Source organism: Thunnus maccoyii, chromosome 9 (genome assembly GCF_910596095.1).
Source record: "Thunnus maccoyii chromosome 9, fThuMac1.1, whole genome shotgun sequence".
NCBI lineage: Eukaryota > Metazoa > Chordata > Actinopteri > Scombriformes > Scombridae > Thunnus > Thunnus maccoyii.
Genome location: NC_056541.1, coordinates 28,006,637 through 28,027,198, shown reverse-complemented (window position 1 = coordinate 28,027,198; position 20,562 = coordinate 28,006,637). Strand labels below are relative to the sequence as shown.

The 20,562-nt window shown below is 40.5% G+C and overlaps 1 protein-coding gene across 1 annotated transcript in view; it reads right to left on the bottom strand.

The window, feature by feature from the left end:
• Window positions 1-17,922, bottom strand: part of fbrsl1 (fibrosin-like 1) — a 321,521-nt gene extending 303,599 nt beyond the window's left edge. The window contains exon 1 of the mRNA XM_042420893.1: window positions 17,905-17,922. The gene's annotated coding sequence lies outside the window, so the exon portion shown is untranslated. The remainder of the gene's footprint in view (window positions 1-17,904) is intronic.
• Between the last annotated feature and the right edge of the window lie 2,640 nt (window positions 17,923-20,562).

Below are 20,562 nucleotides of genomic sequence, written 5' to 3'. Positions count from 1 at the left end.
ATTCCCACCGGTCACGCTGCAATTAGCACCCGAGCCACCGAACCACAGAAGCTGCAGCAATCATTTGTGCCAAAGTCTCAAAACCTCCCACACACAAAGCCTATTCTCCCTCCTTTCACTTTTGCTTGGGTCTCACTCAGGGTTTCTCCCAACATGCAGCCATGTAGTATAAGGCACCCTGTAACTGTTCACAAGTGGCATATTTTCCAAGCTCGGAGGCTGTGTCACACAATGCCACATTAGCAGAGGTGATGTTTTCTCAGTGGCACTCAACAGGCTGACACAATGTGCCAAACTGTCACAGGGGAGGGCTTCCCCACCCAGGACCTCGCTTGTTAGAACGCGTGAATAAGTGAGCGAGTGACACTGAAACAGAGTAACAGAGGGAGGGAGAGAAAAAGGGAGTTCTCTCAGCTTGTTTTCCACACATATCTGCAGCTCGCAGTATAATGAGCACAATGTTAACAGAGAGGGTAAACATGATGGAAGGCAGCATAAACAGGCTGATGGCAGGCAGCAGTGAAGGCTGTCTGTGTTGTTCTGTGTAATGAGGGAGCTGCACAGACGATCCCGTATCCATCCTCACGGTCTGGATTAAGTAGAGATGGAGAGCTGCGGTCACTTAAGAGAACATTATGATAAATCAGGAGAGTTTCTTTCTTTTATTTCATTTTATCTATGCAAAGACAGTTTGCTGACCATTTTTCTTACCACCAGTGCTGCTTCACATTCACATAACCTGCTAAGCAGTTGTTAGGGGTTAAGTTCCTTGCACAGCAGGCCATCATTAATATGTCTATCTGTTGAATAATTGATGCACTTTGGATGTACTGCATATATAGTTTTATAACCACTTTTTTATTGTAGACATAGAGTAAATAAAGGATTGTTCTCATTGTGTATTCAAAAGATATTCAATAGAAGATTTATGTAAAGGAACATCCAGTTCTGCACAAAAACTTTTGCAGAATATAAGAAATCTAATATACAAGTCACAAGTCATGGACATGAATTAATACGTGTCAAGTTATAAACAGTTCAAAGATGGAATGTAAACAGTCCTTTGTGAGTGAAGGGAAACATAGCTTATTCATTTTTGTCTACAATATTACAGCTCTGATACTGGCAAGAGCTTTGTAAATGTTTAGCTAGCTGAATTTTTAGTTCAAACATACATCTTGTCATAAATCGTACATTATTCTTCTTCTACACCAATCACTGATGCTACGCAGCGTGCACAACAAGCTGCGATTGCTCGGATTGCTCTTTGCTAAAAACACAATTCCCCCCCTAAAAAAAAAAACGCAATGGTGTTCTGTCCCTTTGAGCAGTGCTGATATGCATTATCTCAAGTGTTAACACGGCGCATACATTCAAACGGCAACTGTGAGGCTTGCGGAATAACAAACGAGTGGGATGAATAGAAAATCAACGATGGGCAGATTGAAAGTTAAAAGGCTGTAAAATGACCGTGTGTTCAAATAGAGAGAGAGAGAGGCTGTGAGCAGGCGTATTATACTCAGCTTCTTATAACGCTCCCCTGGCTTTCACAAGGCTCTTGATTAGCAAACAGCAGCCCCCGAGATAAAACACACTCATAGACACAGACTGGATTTGCATGTAAAGAGACTTGGAGCTTTTCATGCATGCATCTACTCCAGGCAAATGAGAGAACACAATGCTTTAGATGCTACATTTTCTGTGAGGGAGGCTTCTAATTCTCTGTTTTGTTGTGTGTCCTTATGGGTCAACTTTTCCTCTTCCCAGATATTTATTTTCAGTCACTTCTAACCCTAACAGTGACAATATGTAGACACTCTGTAGTTAACCACGGTCCTGATGTTTTATACTCATGTCTTTATTTTGTAACCTTGCAGGTTTTCTTGTACTCAAATGAAACATTTCATGTTTATTTCCTGTATGCTCATTATAGACATCCTGTATTAATCACTGTGGTAGCTTGTTTGTGCTCACAATTTCAATTTCAGTCCAACCCAAAGCCTTTATCACTTTATGTACTCAGATTTTTTTATAAGAAAAAACAGCAGAGATGATTAAAAAGTATCTCAAGAAAATTTGCATAAACTATGAGACACTGTGAGAGAACGTACTGTATATGTAATTTGGTTTATAAATGAAGACATGCTGAGGCAACTCGGAGTATTACTCTCAAGCGAGGAAAGCAGTCGCTTCACGAGTTCACCCCTAGTAATGACTTGGTTAAATATAATTTATGACTTGGATCATAAGTTATTCACCGACTTGCTGATTAATTATGTAAGCCTGAAATGTAATATCTCTGATTATGTGTGACAGTAGATTTTCATCGTTACAGATGGAGGGAGTTTCTAACAGTGGGTTTATGCTAAGCAGCTTTCTTTTATAAATTGATACAGACGCATTTGGGCAAATGTGAAAAAGTGTTTATCCTCTCGCTTTATGGTACCCCACTGAAGGATTTTCCTCTGCAACACTATGTATACATCCATTAAAAATCATTACTTTAAGGTCATCGTTTAATCCCTCTAAAATATAGAGGATCCAGTCTGTAGAAGCTAAGCTGATTTTGTTCTTTTCTCATTTTTTAAGAGTAAATGCCATTTCTTTTCAAATGATTGAATCTCATTTTTGAGGAGAACTGAATTTATAGCCCTGGAGCAAAGTAAAGTCATTCTGTAATACTAGCAAATACAGGGAAGGATATGGTCAAAACCTTTCATCCATTGTTCATGCTTGTTTAACTTTTCCTCCACACCACACTAAATCCATTTTCCACAAGAATTTTGAGGGGCCTTAGCTCAAGATTGGTGCAGACAGCTTGTTAAATATGTATCGGCCGGGCTGAAGTGGCAATGTACCTCACCTCCAGTTAAACAGAGTGAGTGAATGAATGATTGATCCTGCAGTGAATCAGAATCTCAACTTCTGTAGCCTTTCAGAAAAGTCTGGTGTGACACTTCTCTACATGTAAAGGATTGTGGAGGAAAAAATATTCAAGCTGCACAAAATAATTGCACAGTATCACACCGTTGTGACCCAGGCAGGGCTGGCAGAGCAGTCGGGCTGCACACACTACTGTAGCAACATGTGATCATTATATTCAAGCTTATTTTGGGAAAATTCACAAATTAAGTGATGTGCCCAGCACTAATCTGTGAATACTGATAGTGTCCTAATGAATCTCTCGAAGTGGTCAGTCAGAAGAAACCGTAGCTCTTTGTATCTGTGTAGTCCATCTCTCTGATAATGTGGAGTGACACACTTGAACTGTCTCCAGTGATAAGCAGTATTGAACGTTGTAGCAGGCACACCTGAAAATACAAAGTATTCTTACTGATTTCCTGTCATTCTGTTCTGTCCGTGTTTTCCCTAAATCTAACAATTGAACATGCCATTTTGTTTGTGTTCCCTCAATCCTACTGGCATTGTGAGTGTGCTCTCTAAATCTCTAAATCCAACAAGGCATCCTATGTGTGTTCCCATAATACAAATGGCATCGAGTGTGTGTTCCCTGAATCCAACAAGGCAACGTTCCCTAAACAAAAAAGTCATTGTGTGTGTTCTCTAAATCAAACAAGGCAACAGTTGTGTGTTCCCTAAATCCAACAAATCATCATGTGTGTCCCCTAAATCAAACTAGAAACACGTGTGTGCTCCTTAAATCAAACTGGCATGAAGCATGTGTTCCCTGAATCCAACAAGGTATAGTGTGTGTTTACTAAATCCATCAAGGTAACGTGTGTTCCCTAAATCCATCAAGGCAATGTGTGTGTTTACTAAATCCATCAAGGTAACGTGTGTTCCCTAAATCCATCAAGGTATAGTGTGTGTTTCCTAATCCACCAAGGTAATGTGTGTTCCCTAAATCCATCAAGGTAAAGTGTGTGTTCCCTAGATCCACCAAGGCTATGTGTGTGTTTACTAAATCCACAAAGGTAACATCTGTGTGTTCCCTAAATCCACCAAGGTAATGTGTGTGTTTATACTAAAACCAGTGAGGCATCATATTTGTGTTCCATAAATACAATAAGGCAACATGTGTGTTTACTAAATCCACCAAGGGACCGTGTGTGTTCCCTAAATCCAACAAAGCAACATGTGTGTTTACTAAATCCAGCAAGTCATTATGTTTGTATTCCATAATTAAAATAAGGTAACATGTGTGTTCCCTTAATCCAGCAAGGCATCATGGTTGTCTTCCCCGAATTGAACTTCAAATTATGTGCGTTTTCCCTATATCCTATAGGGCGACAGTAAAATTCAACTAATCAACTGGTCATAAAGTATGTGTATTTTTCTCGTCAACATGCAAGAAATGCAAACTGTGACAAATATCTGTTGTTTTATAGATGGTACCCAGTTTGTACCACACACAAACACACATACAGTGCACATCACCCACAGTGTGCCTCTCTCTCTCTCTGTTGCTGTTTAGTGAGTCACTGTCTCTACAGTTCTGTCTCCCAGCTGATCTGTAGTTAATCTCTCAGAGGTCTCTGGTGGGAGGCAATGATGAACGGAGGAAGAAAAAGGAGAGAAAGACAGAGAAATAGAGTTACTCTCTGCTGCAGCCCGATGAGCTTCCCTTAGCTAAGGCTCCCCAGGGAGTGCTCACATGTCCAAAACCCTTGCAAGAGTTGCACTCAAGTGATTATGGTTATAGTGTGTGTTTACGTGCGTGGGCTCATGTTCAATGTTTACTTACGGGCTGAAATATACTCTAAGCTGTCTGACATTTTTGTCTTGATATCTAGCAGACTACCCACTGTACTACAGGGTGTTAATGGGTTACATTAAAGCTGACTGATTTAAAGCATCAGCAGTAAAATCTACAAAATTTAAGGAGTTGCAGCCTGTTGCCAAATCCATGTTTCAATTTCCTCAAGGCTTAAAATTGCGGGCCTCTTTCCTTTCATGGACATCATGTCTTTGTGGTTAAAATGGACTGAAACAGAAAAGTCAATAACAAGTCAGGCTTTTAGTCTGTGTGTTTCATAGAAAGAAGGATGATTTCTGGCTGCTCAGATACAGAAACGATCCACAGTTTCTCTGGTGGTAAGTCTGAGAAACCTCAAATCTTCAAAGTTAGTCAACAAGTGTCGTCCCACAGATTAAGGCCGCAGCTCGGTTTCTGGTGACTCTTTTATTTTGTGGTCTTTCAGGTGGCAACCAGTGTGACAATGCTGGGATGTTCCGCTGCAGGCTCCACTCACTGATCTCCTCTCTCCTGAAATCCAATTCACCTCCGAGTGCGAGAGATCTGCCGTGGAGAAGACGCAGAAATCGTTTTCTCTACTTTCTTCTGCTGTTCCTCCCCCTCAAAAGAAGCTCCCGTGTGTCTGTGATAACAGCGTGCGAGATGAAGATCAAACTTTAAGCCGAGCGTTAGCGAAAACAGGTAGATACACATTCATAGACAGAGCAAATGCTTCCACGCATGTTGTCCCAGCAATGCATACTTTCTCATCCTGCTGTGCCTAAAGGAGTTCTCACAAATTGTACAAGATGAGAGGTAGAGTAGGAGAGAGAGGGAGAGACAAACTGACACACACAGAGAGAGAGAGAGAGAGAGAGAGATTGGATGTATTCTCCGCCTCACTTCACTTCTCCCTGGCACCCAGAGGCTTCTCCAAAGCTTTTAGTAAAAAAACAAGCAGCAGCATGATGGATCAAACAGCAGCGGCAGCCACTTCCCAGCCTACCCAGCAGACTACTGGCTTTGATATTTCAGTCACTATCAGTCCCTGTGTTGTGTCTGTTTTATACACTGCCGGGTAAATGAATCTTTTCCTCTGGTCCTCTCTCCTCCCTCCGCTGTCACCCCTCTCCTTCCTCCATCTCCATCCCTTAACCCCTCATCTGCCTCCCTCAGTCATCCCCAGCGTCTGTCTCCAATTTGTTCCACGCTTCCCTCGTCCAGGATTGACTTTCAGTAAAGCTCACTGTTCCGCGCTTTAGTCCTGACTAAAGGTGAACGATGTATTTGCCATTGTAATTACTGCCAGCCCTGTGGGCAGAAGGCAAGATTGGCTTTCAGTCACTTTATGTGAGTCTGTCTGAGGAAGTGGAGACATGTCATTGAACCCACTCGTTCCTTCCTACTTTTTTTCGTTCAGTCATGCCTGTTGCAACATTTGTTTTATTACTCAAAGCTGAGTATGCATCACATGACTTTTGAATTTCATTCGTCAGAAGTCAGATTACAGGTCTGATTCTCTTTCCAATCAAGAACATGTAGGTTTTTTTTCCCCCTTGTGCATCTTTTGACTTTTGCAACTTATGTGAAGCCTTGACATCCTCTTGTAATGTGAGATTGACAGTCACCAACTGGAGTTGTGTGCAACAAGAAAGGGAAAAAGATTGGTTTTCTTTTGGGAGGAAGCTCACATTGTCATTGGACTGGGGAGTGGCATAGTGGTGGAATTTAGATATTTAGTGTATGAACTTTGTCTTAATCTTGTCACCAAGTGTGACATGTTGAATCTATTCCAGCTGTGCAGTGTGTCCTGAGCCAACACAACGAAAAGACTCAAAGTAATGTGAAATCCAACGCTGTTAAAAGATTTTTGGTTGTTTTTTTAGTTTTTTGATAAATGAATGGAGTTTTTGGATGGCTACAGTTACATTTAGGGATAAAGGTTAAAAAAGGGAGGTTTTGACCACCTACTTTGGGGGCTGTCGAAAGCTGCATCTCTATACAAATTCCTTTCTACCTACCAGTGGGTGTTTTTCTGAGAACTTGTTTCTTTTTTTTGCCAGCAGCAGGAATATTTCAAGGATCAGAACAATGTTGTCCTTTAGAAATACAGAGAAAATCATAATACCCTTGTGCCTGCTCTATTGAAACATCATACTTTCAACAAGAGCCGTAGCTCAGCTTCAAACTTTGCAGAATTCTGAAGCCAGGTTACCAAGAAAAAGAAAAAAAGAACACATTTCCCACAACACTCTGATTTTAGCTTCTTTGCCCTGGTTGCCAAAGTCTTTTAAGATCCATGGCCAGGTGCTGGATTACATCAGTGAGCCTTTAACTCCCTGCTGTCCCAGGAGGCCAGGCCAGAGTCCAGGTTAAAATCAAGTGGTGATAAAGCTTTTGTTGTAGTGGCAACTTGGATTTTGAACAGTCATCCATTTAGTATTCAGTCTGCTGGCAGTATATTAAAGCCCTACCTCTTTATAGAGTCATATTTCAGACAGCCAAACAGACTTTTTGTTGTTTGCATAATATTGCTCTGTATTGTTAGCACCAGTCTTTCTGTTAGTGCTTTGGTATTTTTATCTGTTCCATCTTGTTTTTTTAATCTGTTAAATTATTATCTGTTTGTATTATGGTCATTTTGCTAAATTACTGCTGTTTTTACTCCTTTTATGCTGTTGTTCATATGGTACTATGAACTGGATGACAGAGGGTGGGTTTTTTCCTAGAGGGATCATATATTTGCATGTTCAAAAGACCTGTGCATGCTCTGTGGCTATACAGGATGATAAGCATTTGCTTTAAAGGGTGCTTTTTATTATTTATTTTAAGACAATATTTGCCCAGGGATTTCAGACATGCTGAGCCGGCACACATATTGTGTACATACATCTTTATCAGCAACACCCTGCTTCATACTCACTGACTTAAACACCTGGAAGCTGCCCAATACAAACACAGTCAGCTCAGATCCACTTTGTTGGTAGGGGGATGTGTATGTGCATTGTTGTTTAACTCACATTGAGCAAGGCACAACTACTGTGCTGCCTGGGTTGGGGGTTCTCTTCCAGTAGGGTATTGTAGGACCTTCTGGAAGAATCTCTGTCTCACAGAGAGTGTGCATATAAGGACATTTGTTGCAGTGCATTGATTAATGTGAATCTAAAGCAGGCAGCAGAGACTGAGGATTTCATCCATTTATATTATATACTTCAGTTCTGAGTCATTACATTACTAAGTCTGTTTCCATACACCTCTAATGAAGAAAATGATTGTTTTCACTCTTTTAAACCCATTGGTTCAGGCATCTATTTTAAAAGTAATGACTTGTTCATAGATATAGTGAAGAAAAAAAAAAAAGCATAGTTCCTCAGCTAGCATCTTATAGAAAAAATATACGAGTAATTGATTGTTTCCATACAAACAGGTTTATGATTAAATATTGAACTATGTGGTGATATTGAAAGCGAGTAATCATAGCCATGACCATCCTGACAGGAGACAAGTGTTATCAATGTCACGGGGACTGAAAAAAATCAGATGCGATTCATGCAGCACGAGTGGCGTGCTGAATAGGCAATAACCCAGAGCTTGTATAAACCTAATTACACCAAACGTCACCCCATCAGTGATCCCCTATCTCATGTATAGATTAGCTACAAGGTAACAATTGGAGAGTAATGACCTACTGAAATTTGCCTGGTATTGTCAGAACCTCTTGCTCTCTTTATGACTTGCTCTCTGAGGCTCCCTTTCAGGCAGGAGACGCATTTGCACTCAGGGTCAGTCTTTCCACATCCTGCATTTCCAAGGAGCTAAATGAGACTCTTGCTGTGGCCCCTGCCATCCTATTGATCCCCCACTCTAGCTCTCCAAGTGGAGTTTATGCACTAAATTTAGTTTAGTGCTAAGGGCCCTCATTAATAATAGATCCATCAGCAGGGGTGGAGGGACCATCACTAAGTGATTTCAAAGAGAGAGAGAGAGAGTGATTGAAAGAGACAGAGGAAGAAAGAGAGAGACAAAAGAGAACACCACGTTTATTTATGTGAGTCAAATCTCCAAGTCTGAGTCAGCTGTCCTAAACGCCTCATCCTACAGCAGAGGTGTGAGTTCCACACACACACACACACACACACACACACACACACACACACACACACACACACACACACACACACACACACACACACACACACACACACACACAGTGTATGTATACCAGTAGTGCCGTCATCCATCAGCATTTTCATCTCCGAATTCTAGCCTGAGGTACTTTATCTAGCTGAAAATTCAGTGAATAAGAAAAGAGATGAACGAAAAAGCAGCAAAATGAGATGAATAGCTAGCAAAGGCCTGTGAAATGCCGCATGAGCAACAGGGTTATGTAATGCTGCATGCAAACACACCATATCTGAATCTACAATTTGCTAACAGATGGGACGCAGCTCTCGTCATTAAACAGGCATATTTCCATCCTACAGCAATCACACGGTCACAACAAACCTGCTGACCGTCACAAACAAGCTAAGACACGATATTACAATGGTAGAACATCATGAAACAAAGGGAAACTATACCTGCACATAAAAATGTATTGTATTCATAATATGATATATAATTATAACACAGAAAACACAGCAAGTGACAGATGATTAGATTCTGCATAAAATAACACACAAATGTCAATTTATACAGAACATATGCTTATATGTATGCTGTATGCAAAGACATAAATATACACTGCTTACTGTAAGAAACATTTCAACTAATGAAATACATTTAGTTTATATAAGCAGCTAGAGTGTTCAAATAAGCCAGATGCTTCTGTGGCATGATTGTTAATCTCCATGATTCAGATATAAACAAAAATCATAATATCAGCCAGTCGCATGCAAATCTAAATCACACAGAAAAAAAAAATAGTATTTGACATTACCAAAATATATTTACTGTATCTACAAAAGGCACAAATGTTTTAATGTTTGATATTTTTTGAATATGGCTACCAAAAATGTAACAAGAAAAAGGCATGTTTTTCTTGCAGTTTGGCAGGGTTGACAAACCTCTGATCCAGCTGAGATCATATCACAGTTTATTACAGTTTATTAGCAATAAGATTATAACAATAACAATTCCATGACTGGGACTACTAACAATAATCATAGTGTGGAATCCAAAGTTCAAGTAAGGACTAAGTTAGGGACACAAACAGTGTCAAAGTGATGAGTTAAATGCTGGACTAAATCATATCCATCAGTTGAAGGACTGACAGTGCTGTTTGCTCATATCAAATTTCTAATAAAAGGCCAGCAGCTGCCTTCTATGCAGAACTGGCATAGGCGGATAAATAGTTTTTTTCAGAACATTTGGTGGCTAGTTTGATGCCCACTTACATATTACAGACATTAACCAAATCCTCCACCCTGATAAGTGGGTTTGGAGGGGGACAGGTTGTCATAGGGGATCATATTTGGATTGGATCTGGCTGCCTTGCCACAGGGTGCAGCTGTAATGACAGGCCTTTCAGCAACCACACAACCACACTGAGCATGGCTCATCACAGACAGCAGCCCTACAGGGGAATTATGTGGAGCGACCTGGCACCAGATTTTCCAGCAGACTGCCTCTTGGGTTGTGTTGACAGTGAGTAAGCCTTGAATTTACTCTGCCAGTCAATAATCCCCGCCCCCCACCCCCCAAACAAACCAATGGGAATTGATGGATCATTGGAGGTGCTCTTTTTCTTCCCATATGTTGCACTTGTTTTATGCAATGTGCAGCTGTGTGTGTGGGTGTGTGTGCATTTAAGATACATGGAAACATGAATATTTGGGTAAATGCATAGAAAACAGGTATACGTGCAGCCTGCAGCCACAAACTTAAGATAATGTAAACACACTTACAGTAGATACAATATATATACATATATATATAAAAATCTCCCTCTCACCCCCCTCCCATGGGGGGGAGGGTGGTGTGTCTTCCTAAAGCTCGGGTCCTCTACCAGAGGCCTGGGAGTTTGAGGGTTCTGCGCAGTATCTTAGCTGTTCCTAGAACTGCGCTCTTCTGGATAGAGACCTCAGATGTACCCGGAATCTGCTGGAGCCACTCTCCCAGTTTGTGGGTCACAGCCCCCAGTGCTCCAATTACCACTGGCACCACTGTTGCCTTTACTCCCCACATCTTTTCTAGCTCGTCTTTCAGCCCTTGGTATTTTTTGATATATATATCTATATATATATAGATATATATATGATATACTGTAGCAGAGTTTGGTACACATGTTGTTTATAGAGTCACATCTGCGGTCAGTATTTTAGTTTTAAAACCAAGTACCACTTTGATTCCCTTGAAACCCCAGCCATCACAAGGACGCCCACAGCGACATGTGTATACGACTGTGAACGTTCGTGTTTATGTGTCTGCATTTGAGAAAGCTCTTGGATCAAAGTGTCAAACCAATCCCCAGTGCAGCACAGCAGGAGACAAGAGGTGTTTGTGCTTCCTAATCAGCCTCCTGCGCAAAAAGCCATTGGCTTTGTCTCATGTCCCCTCTGCCTCTGGAGATAATATGACACATGCAGTTGTGCCGGTTTAATTTATAATAATGGGCTGACTTGTCAGGATTATTAATCAAAAAGGAACTCCCGGAAAGCAGAGGCTTCTGCAAGTCTTGTGGGGAGTCGCACATTCAAGAGCCGCATATCTGATTAAAATACTGCTGGCATTACGAGCTGAGGCCCCCGAGTTCAGATAGTTAAGCAATTATGCTTTTGTGAACACGCAGACGTAATGGAGAGACTGGTGCATGTTCCAGCTGTTCTGTCTCTGAGTGTGACAGGCGTCAGCACAGCCAGCCCTTGACCTCGCAGATCTGAAACAGCTTGCTTACCCGCCATTCACCAACATATCATGCCGGCAGCTCCTCTTTGAAAAGACATGGACTGGCATAGACGGGAGACAACAGCACAGCAGAATTTATATGTGCAGAATTTTTACCTCAAATATATTTTTTTAACCTCTTGCTGGCTTATTGTAATGCCAGTGAAAGTGGGCGTTCATGTATTAGTTTTTGTATTTGTCTCATGATATGAGTTGTGTCAGACTAGAGCTGTCAATTAATCAATTAGTTGACAATTATTATTATTATTGGCAACTATTTTGATAACCGATTAATCATTTGGAGTCTTTTTTTTTTTTTAAGAAAAAAATGTTTTAATTCTCTGATTCCAGCTCCTCAAATGTGAATATTTTCTGGTTTATTTAGTCCTCTATGACAGTAAACAAAGGACCCTCGACAGAGATGCCACAGCAGCAGTTACCCAAAAGCTTTAGCTAAAGCCAGTTGTTGTTGATAATTCACTGTATAAAATGTTTGGCACACATATAAGCCTATGGAGATGCAAAGATATACATAACACTATCAGACTGACCAATTAAAGGACAATAACTATCCTCCTTTATTCCAGTCTCTGTAGGAAATATATTAACATTGAATGATGCTACACTATATGATTTACATCCAAGGCCAGTGTTCAGTTCTAATTCAGGAAACAGTGTGATGTTTATATAGTGCAGCAAAAAGTAAGGATATGGAGATGTGTTTGTCTTAAGCGCCCAGAGGCTGTGCTTCGACATCCTGTTTGGTGAGTGGGTTGCCTCCTCACACTAGGTTATTCCAGTTCCTGTACTGATGATGCTGTAGTTTTAAGATACCTCCCCTGTGTATGCATTTGCTTTCATTCTGTTGTTTGCAGGGCATATGATGAGCTGCTTTTGTGACAGTCGGTCAACAGATTTTACTGGTAGAATCGTTTTTTTCTACTTTACCTTATTGGGCCATTCTGTCACACAAGAGGACTTTTTTTTTTTTTTTAACAATTTGTACTAATTAAGAAAACAATTCTCAAATATTATCAGACAAAGTATTTAGTTGTAATTTCATGGTGCTGCTGGACAAAAGCAAAACCAAACGAAGAAACATCACAGGTGACTTTTACGCAAAGCGGCACCCCAACATCCTGTTTCAGCAGGAAATACATCAACCACATTCAGATGTCTTTATGACTGTCTTTTCCAGAGAATGTAATGTGTGTACTTCTTTTACCTCACATGAACTTAAACTCTGCATTACATGTTTTATTTGATTTCATATTAACTGCACATTGTATAATTAAATTCTGATGATTTTTATGAATAATAAGCTGAGATTGTTGCCTGAGTTTGAAAGATTTTAGACACATTTCTGGATGAAAAGACAGAGGAATGTTTTGGGTTTCACTGACCAATTAGAGACAAGTCCAGTCCATGCTGTGTTTTTTCTTATTTAATCAATCCATGGCATGCTGTTGAAATGTAAAATGTTCCTACTGAGAACTTACAGTAATGCACCAAAATTTACATTTTTCTAATTTGGATTCTGAATCATAACCTTTAACTGATAAATCGTACACGGACCGTTAATCCTGTTTCATTGCGTCATCTGTCTCTACAGTGACGGCTAATGAACCAATGCAGACCCCCCCCCCCCCCCCCCCCCCCCCCCATGCTCCCTGGAGGAAAGGCGGGGGGGGAAGCCTCTGCAGGACTGCAGCAGGGCTGGCTGGTCTTGTCAGTTGGCTGTGTTCAAGTGTCAGCTCGGCTCCCTGGATCAGCTTGTGTTTTCAATGGCACCACCTCCCCTCTAATCCCTGCCTGTCATTCCGCTGCATTCACAGCTCGGGCCCTCCCCTGCACAAGCCCTCAGCATAACAGACTTCTCAGTGTACTCACACATCTCTCTCCCTCTCTATCCTTCTCTCGCTTTTCCACTCGGCTCCACTCAGTTCAATTCAGTTCATTTCAATTCTATTTAAGTATGCCTAAATTGCTCCATAGTTGAAAAGAAACCTACATAACCAAAGCAGTATATTATCAGATGAGGTAGAATTATAGACAGCAGGCTATTAAGCAGAAATTAACCACAATATTAACAAATTAATTCAACACTCAGTTAATTCTAGTGTTTCTTTCTATGACACACAGTACTTCTCTCTGCCTTTCTCATTTAGCTTTAAAGTCTCAATTTGCTTCTTAATGTGATTTAATGTCATGCCAATAAAAACTCAAAGGAGCTCTGGTTGCAGCAAAATGATATCATTTGAGTACATTTCTCTCTGCCTCTCTCTCTCTCTCTCTCTCTACTATGGTAATGTGCATTCCTGCTTCAGTTCAGCTGCCATGACAACTCCTGGGTTTTCTCCTCATGCAAGATCGTGGGACTGGAGGGACTTTCTGAGTACATCCTGTACTGTAAAAGACAGTACAGGCACCTCAACCGAGGGGAAAACACGTCATCCGTGGAGGCCATTATGGAATAGGAGCAGTGAAATGTTTTCCACGCAGTATAGAGTGAAATGTACAGCATGTTGTGCGCTGATTTTCTGTTATGCTCGCAGAGTGGAAGGTTCGGAAGGTTACTGACAGGGTGAATACATATTTCACATGGAGGGATCTCACTCTAGTCTGCAGTACTGTACAGGTTTGCACTGTAGGTGAGGTTTTTCTATATATGTACAGTATGAGTACTATGAAAGATGTATAATGATCCCATTGAACGGCTCATTGTAATTTCTGTTCAAATACTGTTTTGGATGATCTGAAAAAATGTCAATATTGAGTATTTTTTGCAGTTTCTTTTGTATTTCAAAGTGACACATTGATCTTTGGTGAATGTCATCATTCCTCTTTATTCCTCAGGATCAGCCGAACTCATGGAAGCCTTTATATGTCTTTTTGTGTAGTCAGAAGGAATGTTGAATGTTGAGCTTAAACTCAATTACTGTTAATGGGATCAAGTAGGGGCTCTGCAGAAAGGTTAATGCATCTCCAATAATGCTGGCTCAAAGTGAAATTAGCGACTGCATAAATACACAAATTACACTGTGTAGTTTAATTAGACCAGCCACCCATCTCTGAATAAATGTTAAATTAAAGTTCTATGTCCCAACCTTTGGGCAGAGTCGCTAATTGATTCCATTCCAGACATGCAAAAGACAAGTATCGTAAAGATTTTGTTGATACTGGCATCTGTTTATTGTTATTAATACTTATGAGTATTCTTATCAGTACAATTCCTAACTTATCTCTATTACTGACCAATGAGAAGCCACTATCAATTTATTCTAAGACTGGGTGCTGGACTTGGTACCCAGCCCTATCATTGGATTGAGCTGAGATAATATAATCTCACCATTCAACACCATTAATTTATTAAAAGTTGGAGAGGTTGTGTAATTGTTGTTGAATAATTAACAAACGCATGTTTTTCTTACTTCTGTATTTTGAATGTTACAAAAGATTCCATAGATTTCCACTAATATATCATATGTAAACATAACCCGTAATGTAGACAGTTATATGGAAACCACACTGTATGGCTAAAGTTTGTATTGCTGGCAGTGCTGTATGCAGAATGTTCAATAAATCCATTGGTTTGTATTCCCAGCTGGTCTGGCGGCTCCATTAGCCATTTAAGAGCTTCTGCGGTGTTGGCTGATGGCTGATTCAGTCAATGTTGCTTTAGATAGCTCTGTCAGTATGGCAAGGTGACTGTGGCTGAAAGCAGAATGGGATTGACCTTTGAACCTCCAGCTACTCAGCTGTGATAAAATGCTGACACAATAGACTTCCACACCCCCCCCCCCCCCACCCCCTCCCTGAGTATCTCTCTCTCTCTCTCTTCATGCATTCCTCACTGTCTCTCACCAGTCTAACCTCATGTATTATCTACTAGCTTTAAGAGCCAGCTAATTAAATCACACATCATAAACACGCCACTCCTGACTTCTGTGCTTCTCTGTGTGTGTGTGTGTGTGTGCATGTATATCTCCTAAATACACCCCACCAAGTTGGAGAGGTGCCTACTGTTGCCTGGCAAAGACATTAAGTAGTGAATCTAAACTTTGTGTGTGTGTCTATATGTGCTCGCAACCCGTGAATATTTGCGGTTTATGCGCTGCAATTTGAATAAGGCAAGTGGAGATTCTTGGCGGGGCGATTTCTCTGTGATTAACAGCAGTGCAGATGGTTTACAGCTGCCTTTTACCCAGGGAATTAACTCTTAATATTTACAATGAGGCCAACGCAGAGCCCTTGGCAGCTGCTCTGCGGTCCCCAGTGCCAGAAACAAGTATGAAAGCCAGAGCCATTCTCAGGGTACAGATCACACCCTGGCCTGCTGTCCAGCCTTTTACACAAATACTGTACTGGGTGGCTTTTGTGGATTGATCATATAGGATGCTTTGTTTTCAGCTGTTTAGACACAAAGCTCAGCTGTGAGCGTTAGCAGCAACAAGAAAAGCAAGACGCCCACAGGTTTAGTATTCAATCTTGTATAAAAGCAGAAGAGACAGGGTCAAACATACTGTAAATGCACAAGAGAAACAGACGTAAATTGTGAATTGCTCTTTCAATGAAGCTGAGGAGATGCAGGTACTGTAAAGTAAACATTTTTTTCCCTCCACTCATCATTCTCTATCTATACATTGATATAATGTGTGGCGTAATGATGAGATATGCTCAGTGTACAGATATCTGGGCAGCTCTGCAACACATAAAACGTGAAGTGGATTGTTGCAGGGATAAAAGAGTTACTACATTTGAACGTGAGTCTGTTAAGTCATCAAATCAAGCATCTAGCTTTCCAAGTTGGCAAAAGTGGCTACAGCTGCAATCCTGTTTCATCACTGACTAATACTGAATTCACACTGTGAAGCTTTTGTTTTTAGTGGCAGAAGAAAGTGTTCCCTACTGCAGTTTTATTCCACTGTGCTGCTGAAGACAATCTAGACGTTAACAAGAGTCTGCAGCCCTGCTAGTGGCTCTATGAGGCTGTACTCTTAGGTGAAGTAGTGCTTTGAGCTAAAGAGAACATGCTTGTAATGACAATGCTAACATGCTGATCTTTAACAGGTACAGTCTTTACCATGTTCAACATCTTGATTTGATAATTAGCACTAAACACAAAGTAAAGCTGAGGCTGATAGGAATGTTATTCATTTTGCAGGTATTCGGTCATAAACCAAAGTATTGAACATGTTAGAATTTAGACATGATGATGGTGCTAAGTGAAAAGTTAAGGGATTTTCACAGTTTTACAATTCATCCTGAGGGGGACATGAATACATGTGTTCATTTTCACAGCAATCTATCCAATATTTGTTGAGACATTTCAGTCAAAATCTCAAATGTCTTCCTTAGGGTGGCCCTAGAGGAAAAGTCCCCAAAGTAATTAGGATTCATCCTGTGGGAACATGAATCTCAAAATTTTAAATTTTGTGCCAATCCATCAAGCAGATGTCAAGCTGTTTCACTGGATAAGTCAAAACTTTAACCTGCTGGTAGCACTAGATGAAAATCACCAAAGTCAGCAGTATTCATTCTCTGGGGACCAAGAATGTTTGAACAAAATTTCATGGCAATTCATCCAATAGTTGGAGAGAGATTTCAGTTTGGACCAACTGACTAAACAATTTGACAATTAGTTTATCTGTCTTTCCCTCCTGTTTCTCCTTCCAGTGAACAGTCTCTAGAGAGATGAGATGTACAAATACTTGTATACTGAGGTATTGCAATTCTCCATGCTCTACTTCTAATGCGTGTGAAATACATTAAATAATGACTTTACCATCTAAAACATTTGAAACATTTGAAATTGAACAAAAAGCTCAATAAAATGATCCTGGAGCAGTTTTTTTTACAGTATGTAGTCCACCTACTTCACATTTTGCAGTTTAATGCTGCGGTTGAGTAACATCTCAGTGTGGACTTTATTTATACCACAATGGGAACATAGTGTAATTTATAAAATATGCAGCAGGAATGACCGCAGTCCAAGATACCCTTATTTTAATCTTGTAATACACAGTATCCTAATGTACACATTGCTGAGCACCCCTGTGATGAAAAATAGCACCCTGTGGGTGTTTTAAAGCCACACTGGGCCCATTGTGTATGAGCTGTATAAAACGTCAGCTCAAGATCTATTAAAATGCAGCCCAGCCAGCTGACCAATCTGATCTTAATTCACTGTAAAAAGGGGACATGTGCTTAAACTGAGGCATGTGTCTCTCTCTGTCTCACTGCTTTTCTCTTGCTTTCTCAATCTCAATTAATGGAAAATCTGTCAGGAAAATATGAGGAAACTGCTCCTACTGACAACTCACCACTACTTCATCATTCATGCCTTTGGATGGTATAATTGGTGATATGAGAAGTGTGCACAGTGTCATGGTCATGTGATCTCTATTAAAAACCACAATGACACCCGGTTCTGTCACCCCTGCTCTCAGACATATTCTGAAAACGAGAAGAGGGAGAATTATTAAGTGCAAAATCATGACACGCTGCTCCAGCTGGGAGCTATGCTAATCAGAGTAAATGATGACTTTAGTAAAACACACAGGGTTTATCCGACTGAGGGGAGGGAGGGGCGGTTGCTCTGGTAATGGCAATCAGTTGAGGGGTTAAGCAGGGGAAGGCAGTATATCTGTTTAATATCCCAATAAATTATTAGTTGCCTAGATGCAAATTTAATGCATCTCCATTGCAATCCAATGGTTTCACTTTAAAAGGCTGAGTGCACATGCGATGAGTGATGCATCCTGTGTGTTTTCTGGGAAATGGGTAGGACTGTAAAATCAGCTTTTACCTGCTTTTTTGTATTTGAAGCAGGGTATTTATCATAATAAAAAGGCAGTGTGTATTTGTCTCTGTGCACATACTCTGTGTGTGTCCTTGTGTTGTATATGTCTGAGCTACATGCTTTTTTAGTCACACATGAATGTCTACTAAATGTGTACATGTGCATGGGAGTGTGTGTTCTCCTGTGGAAGGCTGGGTAGAAGAAAAAATCTTCACGTGTGCCTGATACTATAGCACATAAGAATATCTGACATCACCATGCAGATTATTTGTCTTTTATGTATATCCTTTCCTCACTCTGCATGCGATTTGAACATTTTAACATAGCAAAGAGCAAAGTCCTTTCAAGGAGGCAGCAGATAAAAAAATTAAGTGTGACATGTATATCACTCTTGAATACTATATTAGATTTTAAGGACAAAAAAGCCATTATTCCAGCCCAAACTTTATGAACTGTCAAAGAATATTAGTCCTGAAGCGAATTAAGTGTTTTAATGGCACTCAGAAAAAATTGAGTGAGAGTGGACCGGAGTTTGCACGTTTTGTAGTTTCAAGATAAGCCCTCAGTGTCTGAGAGAGACCTCTTCCTTATCTTCCGCTTCTTTATTCAAACACTGCTGTATATTCCCAGCTCTTCACAGAGACAAGCTAAGGCTGCAGAGATAAATGGGTCACTTTGAGAGATGCCACTTGTGAGACAGAGAGAGGAGAAACTGAAGAGGTCAGTAGTTCTTTCTTCTCTCTGACAATATTTCTGAAGGACTTTTTCCTCCTATTTCTTATCAATTCAGTGATTTTATCATGACTGTTCATCAGAAGCTGTATTACTGTACTGTACTGTATGCAATATGTAAAGTTTTAGAGCTATTACACATGAGTCAAACACACTCAAATCATATTGATATGATGAAATATGTAATGTGAAATTATACAATTAAAATGTTTTGCATTCTGGACTGAGGTTATCTGAGGGTATTTGAGCCTCTACTGCTCAACACAGATTTATCTAATGCTTTTAGAGTTTCAGTCAATGAAAAACATTAGAAGAAGTGAAAGCCTCTAATTCAGCAAACCACTGTAGCACCGCAGCCCTCTGCCTATCTCACAAAATTGGTGGTTGGTGCGCAGATGAACACAGTCTTCTGCCCGACAATCAGCTCGAGAGCTCCAGCCCGCAGAGTCCTGGCACTCTGAGACCATGGATGACAAAGACAGCCATGAGGAATCTTCCTCAGCTTAGTCAGAGGAGTGGTGATCATAGCAATAATGATGATTGAGATGATGAATCAAAGCTCTTCAAGAGCACAGGCGACAGCGAGGAGTTCAGCTCATATATTATTCCCGACTAGGGGCACACCATCTCCCCGTGTATCTTCTCCCTCTCCTCTCTCCATCATTTCCCTGGCAGATACTTTATCGGCCATTTAAAAACCAGCAACCTAGACTGCAGGTGTGCAATCTTGAAGAAAAACCTGATTATGTGTTAAAGGGGTTTTATCTTTGCAGGAAATTTAATTAAGAAACAACCAAGGCGTCGTTTTTGTTATAAGGACATATTTTAAGTGCAAGTTACAAGACTCCTGGCTCTGAGGAGACAACATCTTTTAGTAGGTGAGTTTAAAGTGAGTGTAGCTGTCTAGAGATTAAATAGGAGCTTGGATGAATAAAAAACAGTAAAGAAAGTTTGCTGTAACTCAGTGCTATAAGGCAATAATACAAGGGAGGTAATATTTCAAAAAAATCGACCTAGGAAACCAAAGCCAACAACACTAGGTGAACATTTCTATGCCACAAAATTCATTTCATTACTGTGGAAAGCACAACAATGAAAGCATGAGCCAAACAACCTCTCACAAAAGAGTTCAGTCAAATGCATGTAATTAATTCACAATCAATAATGCTAATAAGCACACAGGGGTCAGAAGCAGCACTATAAGATTAAAACCAAAACAGAAAAACCATGACAACGCCCACAACCAGATCTGCAGTAAAGCAATAGTGATGGTACAATAGTGAGGTGCTGGCGTCTCAGTGATGACAACAGCATGATTAGGATGAATAAAGCCCCCATGGAGAGCTGCCACCTACAACATGGGAGAAAAAGACTGGTTTTTTCCCTCTGGTGTTTGTGACTGACTGCAGATATGACTACATCCACTGAGGAAATTCAGAGGAAAGAT